The sequence below is a fragment of the Thermobia domestica genome, chromosome 4, assembly GCF_964235325.1.
Source record: "Thermobia domestica chromosome 4, izTheDome1.hap1.1, whole genome shotgun sequence".
NCBI classification, from domain to species: Eukaryota; Metazoa; Arthropoda; class Insecta; order Zygentoma; family Lepismatidae; genus Thermobia; species Thermobia domestica.
The window spans coordinates 275,745,313-275,758,491 of record NC_137457.1 but is presented as its reverse complement, the minus strand read 5'-3'; the positions used below and the strand labels follow the sequence as shown (position 1 = coordinate 275,758,491).

At 36.8% G+C, this 13,179-nt stretch overlaps 1 long non-coding RNA gene across 4 annotated transcripts in view; it reads left to right on the top strand.

The window, feature by feature from the left end:
* Positions 1-13,179, top strand: part of LOC145683521 (uncharacterized) — a 115,568-nt gene that overhangs the window by 34,819 nt on the left and 67,570 nt on the right. For all 4 annotated transcript variants that reach the window (XR_014131133.1, XR_014131132.1, XR_014131134.1 and 1 more), the window contains one exon: positions 12,854-13,161. This is a non-coding gene — a long non-coding RNA (uncharacterized LOC145683521). The remainder of the gene's footprint in view (positions 1-12,853; positions 13,162-13,179) is intronic.

Genomic DNA, 13,179 nt, shown 5'->3' with positions numbered 1-13,179 from the left:
GAAGTGAGTGAAGTTACTGTCTTTTACGCTAACATGTCGATGGCCAGCCCCCGTTTCAAACAGTAACTTCATTCACTTATGTCGTGGGTCCAGGTAAATGACAACGTTGCATTTTCATTTAAAATTGGGTGCATAAAGAGTATACAGCACATTCATCTTGTCCGATTTTTTAAAAAAGTGTTCACTTTAGATTGAAAACGTCATATTTCGAGATGTTTTTCCTCTTACATTTTGTCGTAACTCTGATAATAACAGAGTTACCCTATGTCAGGGAACGTTTGAGACATCCTGTATACATCATAAGAGGTTCCTTTCTTAATTCTACACGGATGTGGTTTCATTGAATGTGAGGTGGGTGATACACATTAGGCCTTTTGGGAGTACGTCACACGGACGACCGTAATTTTGTGTTCAAAATTTTTATGAACTGGTGGGATATGTGATACATATGGCCACGGGCTAGAATTTTCTCAGTATGTCAAATATGCAATCAGATTTCATGCAGCTTAATTTGGTGAAAAGCTATTGCCAATTGAACGTTACATTTACCTCTTTCTTGCAGATGTTGAACCATGCCGTTAGCACGTGAGGAATGGATCGAAATAATCAAACTGTGGGGCGGGAGGAGTATATGTGCAGTGGTTGCCGATTGCAGAGTCATCCACAATGTGACTCTGTGTCACATGTTTCAGTGTCACAGTAATTAACTAAATTTGAGAAGACGGGCACATTCGTGAACATACATCGTAGCGGTTCAAACTCGCGGGACCTTGTTCCTTCCCCATTTTGAACCGGTACATGAAAATGCCATTTACTCCATGTTTGCCTGCGCCGATTTTGAAAATTCCTTCACTAATCGATTTCTCCCGTTGAGTACTACAAGAACCAGTTAAAATCTCGTGGGCCCTTTATTCTTCCCCATTTCGAACCGGTACATGAAAGTGCGATTTTTTTTCATGCTTGCCTGCGCCGATTTTGAAAATTCCTTCACTAGTCGATTTCTCTCGACGAGTACTACAAGAATCAGTTAAAATCTCGCGGTCCTTTTTTCTTCCCATTTTGAACCGGTACCTGAAAATGCGATTTTCTTCATGTTTGCCTGTGCCGATTTTGAAAATTCTTTCAGTAATCTATTTCTGTCGTCGAGTACTACAAGAATCAGTTAAAATCTCGCGGGCCCTTTTTTCTTCCCCATTTTGAACCGGTACATGAAAGTGGGATTTTTTTTTCATGCTTGCCTGCGCCGATTTTGAACATTCCTTCACTAATCGATTTCTCTCGTCGAGTACTACAAGAATCAGTTAAAATCTCGCGGTCCTTTTTTCTTCTCATTTTGAACCGGTACCTGAAAATGCGATTTTCTTCATGTTTGCCTGTGCCGATTTTGAAAATTCTTTCAGTAATCTATTTCTGTCGTCGAGTACTACAAGAATCAGTTAAAATCTCGCGGGCCCTTTTTTCTTCCCCAAGCCAATATTTTTTGTATATTTTGAATGTATTCAAGTATGGAGCAAAAGTATTATATAATTCCCTTAGTAGGCTTCTCAACTTAATATTTTTCAACTTAAATTTTATTTATTTTAATTATTTATTTTCTTGTGACTCAATATTTAATTGCAATCGTTCATTGGGGAGAAGGGTGGCCATTCTCAAATATATAAATATAGTATTCTTAAAATTTATGTCTTCTCGTATTATTAGTTTCTTCCACTAGACCTGGAAATTGCAAAATTAATACCTGGAAAACCTGGAAAATTCAGGGAAATTGAGTTCCATATTTATGTATGAACCCTGCTATTTACAATTTTTTTCGAATAGGGAGAATTGTACAAAAGGGTGTTTTGGGAATGGTATAACAGTAGGTTTCTGGGGGTGTTGTTCGAAATGAAATAAAATCTTTAAGTTTTACGTCCCACTATTATGCTTGCTAGGCTACAGATGACTTGGTGTTGTTCGGTGGGGGTCAATGTTGCCAATTTTGGGAAAAGTCACTAAATCAGGGGAATTCGACCTCAACGATAGCGTAGGGTGACCATAAAATTTTCAGTTAATAACGGGATAGGTTCTGGCTTTTAGATCTACCTTTGTTCTTACCAGTGCCTTGGGGCCGCGGTGGCTCAGTGGTAGTGCTTGGGGTTCCGGGTTCAAACCCTGCTCCCGCCAAGTGAACTTTGTGGTGTACAAACACCGTGTGCGTGGGTTTTCTCGGGGTTCTCCCGTGTCCTCCCACTTTCTTCATTCCACCATTTCATTCATCTCTCATCATCACCGTCTCCTTTAGCCTAATCGGCATAACCGTGGGACGTAAAACTCAAAAATTTCATTTCATTTCATTTATCAGTGCCTTGATATCAGAGTTCCCCCTCTCTCTCTCTTTGTTACTGAGCGGGTACTTATGAAAAAGGAAAGACACGTTGAAGTTTGTTCAACACACAACCAACTGCTAAATCTCTGCTGTCTTTCGAGCAGTACTACGAACTATAGAGTATGTTTAATATAGGGAATTTCAGTTCAATTTTTGCCTCTTTGTTGTTATTAATACTTTTAAAAGGAGTAAAGGTACTGGGTTTGTTATTTACTTCTTTCATTTACATAAAATGGGACGAATACTACTTTTTTCCATCTACTGACGGGAAGGCCGGGAAACGCCCCTAAAACGGGACTGTCCCGGTCAAAACGGGACGTATGGTCGCCCTACGAATAATTTTTCCGATTGGAGACTTTTATGGGTGATTTTTAAATGACGATTCAGCTACTTATACATTTAGCGACTTTTTGCTGCAAACAAAATTTTCATCTGTAGAGAAGCATTATTAGTTCAAAACAGTTTTTGAACTAATAATGCTTCTGTTTGTTCTTTTTTCTGTTTGTTTGTTTTAATCAGCGCAAGTGATGAAGAGTTTGGAAATACAGCGTACCCACTGGCCCACAATCCTGCATTGTTATGTTGCCCTTGTCCTCTAACGAAGAAGAACTACAAACTTGATGTCCTTTAGTTCGCAGTTTCCGTTGAGAGACACACGTAATACATCTTTACCGATAGCAAAAAGATTAGCTATAGATGCGTGAATAAAGGCGATGTGGATGTTTGTTATATTTGTTCTTTGGGGTCTTTTAATTATTCTGCAGTTTTTCTTTTACAAAAAATTGCTTAACGTAAGTACTGTAGTGTTAATTATTTCGGAACTATTTTGACTCCACAATATGAACAAAAGTACCCGAAACAATCTGAAATGATCCCTGAATTCAAGGATTGGTTGCGCCCTGTTTACAAAGATGTGAGTAGAACCAGCGGCGCAAATCTGTCTTCAACATTGGGGGGGAAGGGTAAGACCGTTACCATACTTTTTATTTTGCGATGTCCAAAATAGTTATGAAGTTGAAAAACAATGTTGTGGAGTATCAGAGTTGTCTTCAGCATTGGGAAGCTGCAGATTTGAGGCTTATTCTGGGAGACGTCTATTTTATCTCACGTTCCTTTGTAGCAATTGGACAAAAATCATCAAATTTCTCCCAAAAAACACATTTCAAATCGGATTATTGGGGAAAACTCCCCCTCAGTTCCAAGATTGGAGGGGACATGTATCCGTCATCCCCCCCGGGATTTGCGGCAGTGAGTAGAACATATTGTTTAGTTTACATCTACAACTTTAAAACAATGCTTATAGACAATGAATTTCTCGATTATTTTTTAAAGCGACTTTTCACCCAAAATTCGAGTCGCCACCTCTCGTTTCGCAAACTTATTGTCAACATTTTGGCAACACTGGTTGCGGGGAGAGCTACAATGGAAATGAAAATGAAATGAAATCTTTGAGTTTTATGTCTCACGGTTATGCCGGTTAGGCTAAAGGAGACGGTGATGATGAGCAATGAATGAAATGGTGGAATGAAGAAAGTGGGAGGAAACGGGAAAATCCCGAGGAAACCCACGCACGCAGTGTTTGTTCACCACAAAGTTCATTTGGCGGGAGCTGGGATCGAACCCGGGACCCCAAGCACCAGAGGTGAACGCTCTACCATTGAGCCACCGCGGCCCTAAGAGATTGAGAGTCATAAACTTAGTCACTTTCAATTTTGTAATATATATATATATATATACTGTATATATATATTACAGTATATATTACTGTATATATATATTACATCACTGACTGATAACTAAAATGCTTGGATTGTATATATAAAAGTCACCCCCTGCCCGTAAAAAGCTCCATTCAAACTCGGAATCGAACAATTGCATCTGTAAAGCAGTGCTGAGTTGATTTTAACGTTCCTTTCAGCAGCAAGGCTGTATGAGACATGGACTTACAGATTAACGTGAAATCCGAACCACATAAGCTCCGGCCGGGAATCGAACCCGGGTGTCCCACGCCAAAGGCGTGTACACTAACCACTTAGCCACGAGGGAACCCATCTGGGTAATAGTTAAGAACAGGTACTTCTCATCTCCCGTGCACGAGGATACATCTTATTGTTGCACTACCTAAACACCCTAAGTACAAGGGCAAGAACTCAGTCTATTACCTGCTTTTTAACATCCTAGATCAGCGTTTCCTAACCTTTTTCAACTTGCGGCACACTACGGATGTAACTTGAATTCTCGCGGCGCACTCATAGATATTATTATTTGTAAATATAAAACTAGTATTTTTTCTGCGATTATTGATCTCCTTCTCACAGAGAAGAAAGCTCAATCACTGTTTTTTTCCCCGTGGTAAATTATTATGCTTATTTTTCATTCTAATTTAAAAATATAAAACAATTGCAATGAAATATTGGACTCAGGTTTTTAAAACTAAGCTTTCTTGTTCGAAAACTGTATCCAACCTTTCACTAAGAAGTAAGATCACTAAATAACGAACGAACAAACAAATCTTTTTTACTTTTAAAATACAAATGTATTTAATTTGTCGAAAGGATTGAATGTTATTTTAAATTTTCAAGTTACAAAATAGTCTGCAACAATAAACAAGCAATAATAGTTACAACAATGATAACCAATATATATTTTCAACATTAAAAATGTACAGAAAAGTAACACGGTATGAAACTTAAAGTTGTAGATTCATAGTAGAGGTTCATAGTAATGTGAAATAAAAATATACATTTTTCCTTCGTCTTGCAATTTGATTGCTATAGAATTAATAATTTGCTTCGACTTCCTCGCGGCACACTAGCGGCCCATTCACGGCACACCAGTGTGCCGCGGCGCACCGGTTGGAAAACGCTGTCCTAGATAGTCAATGAATAATTCCTGAAAGTATGGCGTTTCTCGTCCTTCCCTAAATGGGAAGTACGGCTCCTTAACTATAACCCTCATCTGTAAGGCAGTGTAAGCAACAAAAAATTTAAAAAAAAAAACAAAAAAAAAACGCACACTGGATGTTTGCGCAACTGAGGATCAAAACATCCTCAATGGAGTATGAGAAATCGTAAACGTCAATCAAAGTGTGTTTTTGCTTATTCATTACTTCGTTAATAGTTAATTCCTTCTAGAAATAGTGAAACAATACTATGAAGAAACACTAATTAAACTAATAACTATTACGTTGTGTTTCTTACCATACCGTTTTTACCAGCCATAGAATTTGAACCTAGTACTATACTGCATTAGTCACGCCGGAACGAAGGGTGAAATTCAAACGCCTGGCACTCGTAGGTGTTGAAGCTGTGTTGTAGTTACGCGGCCTGCGTTGGTACTCCTCAACATAAATACGTCACTGCCCAAAACCAGGAAACATCACAGACAGAAGACAGGGGCACAATCAGTGCCTGACACTTCACGAACTCAAACCCGCCAAGACTCAACTCAACATGACCTTCAATTACGTTCTACAGTAGAAACCAAACCAATGCTAAGGCACAAACTTACCAACTTCCTATATGAAAACACAAGAAAAAAAAATTCAAACTTTTTGGTTCCAAAGTGATGCCATAACAATAATACTAAAAAGGTTTTAATTCTCAGTAACCCAAACATTAATTAACTAGGGAACATAACAAGCAAAAATAAATAAATAGAAATCAAATCAAATTAAATTTAAAAAATAAAAACCTGACAAGTAAGCTATCCCTGACTACTTTTTTTTTAAAATTTCAGTGAGGCTGTAAAATATATCAATATCTTCGTCAAATATATATATTTCAATGTAAACAAGCTCTTTAAACAAAAGAAAGCTCTGTAGTAGAGCGCTTACCTCTGACCTGTTAGGTCCCTGGTTCGATTCCTGCTCCCGACAAATAGCCTTTTGGTGAACACTGTAGGTGTGGTTATTCTTAAGACTTTCCAGTTTCCTTACATTTTCTTGATTCCACCATTATCATGTATCTCATCGTCACCTTCTCACTTACGTTTATGTACAATCATGGGGCGTTAAACTAAAAGTAAAAAAAAAAAAATGCAAATATCCTAATAAAAATGAGTTTTCTAGACTACACAAGTGGCCCCGCGTAGCGTAGTTGCTAACGCTCTCGCCTTCGGTGCGAACGGTCCCGGGTTCGATCCCGTTGGGGATCGATTTCCTCAGTCGAAAAAGTATCAAAAGATTTTAAGTCCAGCCATCCTGAATGAGATTTCCTTGGGTTTTCCTCATTCACAGCAGGAAAATGCCGGAGTGGTACCTAACATATAGGTCCCAGGCCGTTTTCTTCCTTCCCCAATCCTTTCTTCCCTTCCTTTACCCGGATAGTGTGCTCATCGAGGGACGTCATCCCTCATATGTGACGGGCTAACAAGGCCATTGATGCCGAAAGCCCAGAGACCTAAAGCCTAAATCTTCACTACACAAGGGAATTTTCGCGCTGAAAACGGTTTCTTAGCAATTATGTTAAGCAGTCCTGTAGTAACTCTGCACCACGTAATAAATCGTCACATATAAAACGGAATGAATAAACACATAACATTCATTTTGCTACCTTGTAACGTAAAATGTTTCAAAACATTAATATTCAAAGATTTATCAAAATTCAGATTCACCCATTCCATTCTCCTCAATCATTAACGAGTTGTAGTCATAAACTATATTACTTACTTAGTACTATACTAAAGCAAGTTACACTAAAAGAATATATAATTAATGGAATATTTAACTAAAGTAATAGTTAACTAGTGCACTTACCCAGGTTTTTGTTTCCTTCCTCTCTCCTTTTCCGATTGTAACAACCTCGTTTCGCAAGCAAAAGACGGTAGTTCAATGACGTCAGCCATGGCGAAAGAAAGAGTGTCTATAGGCGGTCTGGATCTCACGTACAGATGGACGTATATAACGTATAACTGAAGTACTTAACATACGTATATGTATGTAAAATACAGAAGATTGTTAGATGTCAGACATTCTGCAGCGAAATGATGTAATATCTAAGCGGGTAAAAGGCAGTACCTGTGTAGTATATGGATAAAGTACGCTCCGTACAGATTTCCTTAGTAAACATAACGAATCCTTGTATTTGTACAATATACCGCTGTCCGGATAATGGATTTTTCTCAGTGTAGAAAAGGCGAACGATAGCTTCGTTTCACTTTGATAATCTGTATATAATAGTTTTGCCAGAAAATAGATTATTTCATCCTTGTGAAAATTTACGTTCTAGCTGCAGTTGATGCAAGGAAATTCTTGGGAGATGAACACCCTCTGTTTCAGTTGCTGCAATTACGAATATGTTGAAAGGTGTCCCTACGGTTCCATAAAGTGGTATCCTTAAAATTGTAACCTTAGTATTAAAAGTGATAGAATGAGTCGTATGCAGCGCAATTACTAGAAGAAAAATAAACGTAGCAAAGTATAAAGACATACTTTTCAACTTTGCATGCTCTATCTCTAGGAACATATGATGTAATACGAGTGAAATGTCACCTCTCTCCCACTGTCGATGCCGTTGTCACAAAAAATTCTCTTTACATGCTTCTATTTCCGTACAAAGTATTTTAGTGAGAAAACTATGTTACGTAATATATTCACTTAGAAACTATATCTCATGATTAACAGTTTAAAAATAGGCAATATACTATTAGCATCACTGGATTTGAATTTAAGCCTAAATATAAAGGCTTTATTAATAAAATATCTATAGGTTTCTCTAATTTGGAAAACAAAATGTTAGTGATAGAATAGTGGAAAAAATGTCAAAACTGCAGGTAAATATATTTATCGATTAAGACTAAACAAGTATTAGGATTTGTATTATTTTACCTACTCCGATAATTTTCAACAGAAATGGTTACGAACGATCATGATGTTTAAAAACATTGTTTACAAAATTACTCCATATAAAGTGATACCTCTTGATAACAGATACCAATGAGGCATGAAAATTTGGCCATAAATTAGAGGTGTCCGTTGAAAAGAAATCAGAGAGATTTAGATTAGTCATAGCTCCTTGCTATTATTGTATGCAATACACAGTAAATACCTAAATGCATTGGTTTAAATATTAGCTCTAAACTAATAGTAAATACGTACTGAGTGTACAAATTATTGATGAAATGATGGGTAAATAACATTTTCCAGAGAAAACAAACGTATCGCTGGGTAATGTAATTGCGCATACACATTGTGCAAAATACATAATGCTTATGTGATAATTTTCTTGTAAAGTACGTCACACCACTATAAAAATCTTTTTATACACTTGCTAACTTTAATATAAGAGAACAACATCCAATAAAAAACGGTGCTCTATTTTTAACTACACATGTTGTAGACACAACCAACTAATTATGAACGTTTATGAATTCCTTGAGGGAAGTATTTGCATCAGTTGTTTGTCGTGTGATTTGTGATAGTTTTTGATTCTTTTAGAAACTTTCTCGGGAGCAATATACCAGTTGAAGGGAAAAAATTGAGGATGAAATTTGTTTTTAATTGCAGAAGGTGTTTTCTGTGCTAATAAGTGCGTATGAGCTGACTATAGTTTGAGAACGTTGTGAAAAAATATTGAAACTTCAAGGGTAAAACAAATGCCAGTGTCAGCTAAAGAGATATTATTTTTCTTTCATATTTGGCGGACTAAAATATTAGCATTACAAAGTTATATGTTATTCAGGAGTGCTCATTAACAAAGTTTCTTTGTTTCGATTCCTTCAAGGTAATCAAAGTAACGAGTTCAATATTAATTATGTTTGTAAACCATATCTTTAGATTGACCAAGTGCTTCATAATAGTGACTTTGATCATTAAATTAAACTATCTTATCAATTGTTTTGCTAAAGTACTTGAAGTAGGAACGGTGGCTCAGTGATAGAACCTCTGGAATGCGGAGTTCCGGTTTAATCCACAGTCAAATAAGTTTGTGGTGGACAATATCGTGTCTGTGGCTTTTCACTGGTTGCTCCCGTTTCCTTTCACTTTCTCATTCTAGCAATTCTTCCACCATTCACTCGCCTTAGTCATTGTTTCCTTTTTACTCAAGGTCATAACTTTAAGACATTAAAACTGAAATATTTCGTTTCGTTTCATTTTTTCTGATTTATTTGAAGCCAAAAGACCAATATTTTAACGACAATATGGTCACAATTTAAATGAGTTTAAGAGTTTTGGTTCATCATGCGAGTATAATGGGAACTGTAATATTTTTGCTGTGTATTTTTGAAGGAGACTGAATTCCAATGAAAACTCGATTCGATTACTTTGCACATACTACTGGTGCATATTACCAAGGTATTGTGCATATATCAAAACTATTAATAAAGTAGTTCAGTACAGGGTGATCCGGGAGTGGGCGTATCCTCCTTTAGTTTCAACAGTGTAGTGTTACTTATGGTAGAATGTCTGTACACAGTTAGCTTGAAGTCATAAACATCGGTATGATCACCATCCATGTCGTAACACAGCTGAATTCTGCGCCAAGTTTTCGTAGATGTTTTGCGGACATACTCCGGATTCACGAGGGTGAAGGCGTGTTCCACTGCTGCTCGTAATTTCTGAGTTGTGTGATATCGAGTGTTTTTTACTTGTTGCTTTATGGAACACCAGAGAGCATTTTCTGGTGTCGTTAGATCGGAACTTCTCGGAGGCCAGGCAAAGGGAGCTGGTGAAGATACAAAAACTCTTCCAATCTAGCGGCGAGGCAACATCTGATTCAGGTAATTGCGCACTTGAATCGCGAAGTGTGCTGGTGTTCCATCCTGTTCTATCACAACAGAGTCTTTGTTATCATTTTCTTTTAGTCGAGGCACCAACCACTCATTAAGCATCTCCAGGTATGAATGTTCATTAACATTGTCTTCGAAGAAGTAAGACCCAAAAATGAGTGTAGTACACATTCCAGCCCATACCATCATGTGTGGTGGGTTTCTCTTCATCTCTTTGTAAAACCGGGGTTTTTCCGTACATCGCATTATAACATAACACAGTCGTCTGTGAAGAGATCTGCACCACGGGATCGTTTTGGAAGGGAATATCTTAAGGAGAGTTCTGTATGCCTCTTTCCGCGCATCCATATCGGCGTCACTCAGTTCATTCACATGCACTGGGCGGTAAACCTTCATTTTAGATCTTCTATCGCCTGAATCATCATGGTGGTCCAAGGAATACCAAGCTCCGAAGACCTTTTACGTTTTAATTTTGAAAGCGACTGCTGCATTGATGCTTCCACTTCACGGCACGTTTCCCTCCGTTTTATCCGTCGACCGCCTCGGGAAAGGTCTTTCACACTGCCCGTATCAAATGCACGTTTGTCACCCCAACATTGTTGCTTTTCTTGGTGGATTAATACCAAAGCGGTGTCTAAATTTCGCTTTAACACTTACCATGGTGTCACCTGTGTAACGTCTTTCGTGAAGCCAAACCGCAACAATAAATCTTTGTTTATTGCTATATGGACTTTGATCACACTTTGTTGATTACTCCAACTTTACTGCAAATAACTGCTACCAAGCAGAAAACAGCAGAAAACAAATGAACATGGATAGCAATGTTGCCAGACAATGCCAAGCAATGTTACGAAACAAATGTGGGTAAAACCTAAAACCACCAGAAAACACCAATTAGGGGTACGCCCACTTTCGGACAACGTTGTACGGTAGTAACCAGGCTCTCGCATTCCGGATGCCAAAAACTAACATTTCAGATTTTCCGCAGTTTACAGCGCACCACAATATTGCATGCGAGTTTACCTACGTGTTTGACTACATGAGCATGAATGATTTAGACGGTTGAGTTGATTTTGTGTTTAACGTCCCGTTCTGCAGCGAGGCCATATGAGACGTGGACTTACTGATTAACGTGGAATCCGAACCATATGAGCTCCCGCCGGGAATTGAACCTGAGTCTCTAGACGATATTTGAATCCAGATCTTTCATATTAAACCTCGTTATATCAGAACCTTGATAAACATGGCCACACTTGAATCCCTTAGATAGATAAATTATGTACTTTGGTTTAGTATTGATCTTTTGTCATTTTTGAAACAGAAAATGTGGTTTGTAAGGGAAAGTCAATACGTGATCACACACTAAAGATTAAACAAACAAATTACTGAGAAATGTCCTTAACCGAAGCGTTGTTCAATTTTATTTAGTGCTGAATACATTGTAGACATAGCAGGATGACAAATACGTAACGTGTTCTAGATCAGCATGAATTTATTCCCTGTTCAGCTGATTCAATACATATCTGAATGATGTTACTGTCTACAAGTTGATAACCACGTACATAATATTCATCTGTGTTAATCCCCACGTTACATGATATAATAGTCCGGTGGCTCGGCATTTATGTTCTAAAATATGGTTGTTGTATATTGATATGTTGTAACAGTGGCATACACAAAGGGTGTAAATCCCTTTTGTGGAATATATGGTAAAGTAGGTTATCTTTTATTTTATAATATATTTTCATATCCTATATCAAATTTGCATGAACACATATTTGATCTGAATTTACTTACTAGTACTGTCAGTTCAAATTTTTAAGTCATGCGAAGTTGAGTTTCATAAAATAATTGTCGCATTACACTTTCTGATAGTGATGTGCCGCTCGCAAACGACTTTAAACCAGCATACGGTTCTTAATAATTTATGGCCAAATCAATACATATAAGCACTAATGATCTAAACTGTTAGAAAGTTGGTACTAGAAAGAACACACGAATTTCATGATGCAGCATGACAAAAATCAAAGGAGTCAAGTGATTAAACGTACTGCCTTTGAAACAGTACGTATAGATAACTTATGTATTATATGTATATTTATGTTGTCAGTTTTTCTTTATTTGTTATTATTTTTATTTGATATTTTTTCTGGATTCTCAGTGATGAAATATTGGAAATCTAAAAGCCAGTAGTGTAATGTCAAGGAAATTGAATCAGGTGTAATTTTTGTTGTATATATTAAACGCAGTGTGGTAGAATATTTTGTTTTCAATTGACCTCATGGTTTTTTTAATTATTATCTTTGAATTGACATTGACCTTTCTTTAAAGCAGCATGTTCTTTTACTCAATGTTCGGATTAAATTACGCAAGTTCGGACTTCCCGTGGAAAATTAAGATAATTTTTTAAAGCTACTGTAATACAATTTTCCATTTCCTAAACAAAAACTTTTTTTTTCAGTTTTAAAATTTTTGCTTTAGATCCGTTTTTTTACCGAGTTAAACCTTATTTCAGTACGGTTTCGACAACGTTGTATCATTCTACTGCGTAAAATAGAAAGGTAGCTCATTTGTCCATTAAAATGAAGAACTTTTATATTTGCCGACTTTAGATTTTTATCCTGGAGAAGTCCAGTTAGTTTATTGAAAAAAAAATGAATAGTATTTATTTTAAATTGATGTTTATTTTGTCAATTTAATTTCACATTCCTGAAGCTGCAAATATAAAATTAACTTTTCTTTTCATTGATTTATTTTTAGGATTATAAAAAGGTTATTCTCAATCCCTTCTGGCACATATTATTTGTAAATGATATAATGTTTTGTCGTTTGGTCTGCACAGTGTGTGTGATTATAGAGTAAATGTTGAACTAAAGAAAAATCTTCTCTTTTCTGTAATGTCCACTGGACAAAGAAAATATTTGGATGGTGTAAGTGAAGTATCCATGTTAGTATGCATGTGCTGCTAGTATTCTTGTAAAGTGTCATGTTGGACACTAGCGAATTGTGTTAATTATGTGGAATACGCTGAACAAATGACAAAACAACAGTAATGACAAATTTTCAAGGTATGTATCTATTTGTAA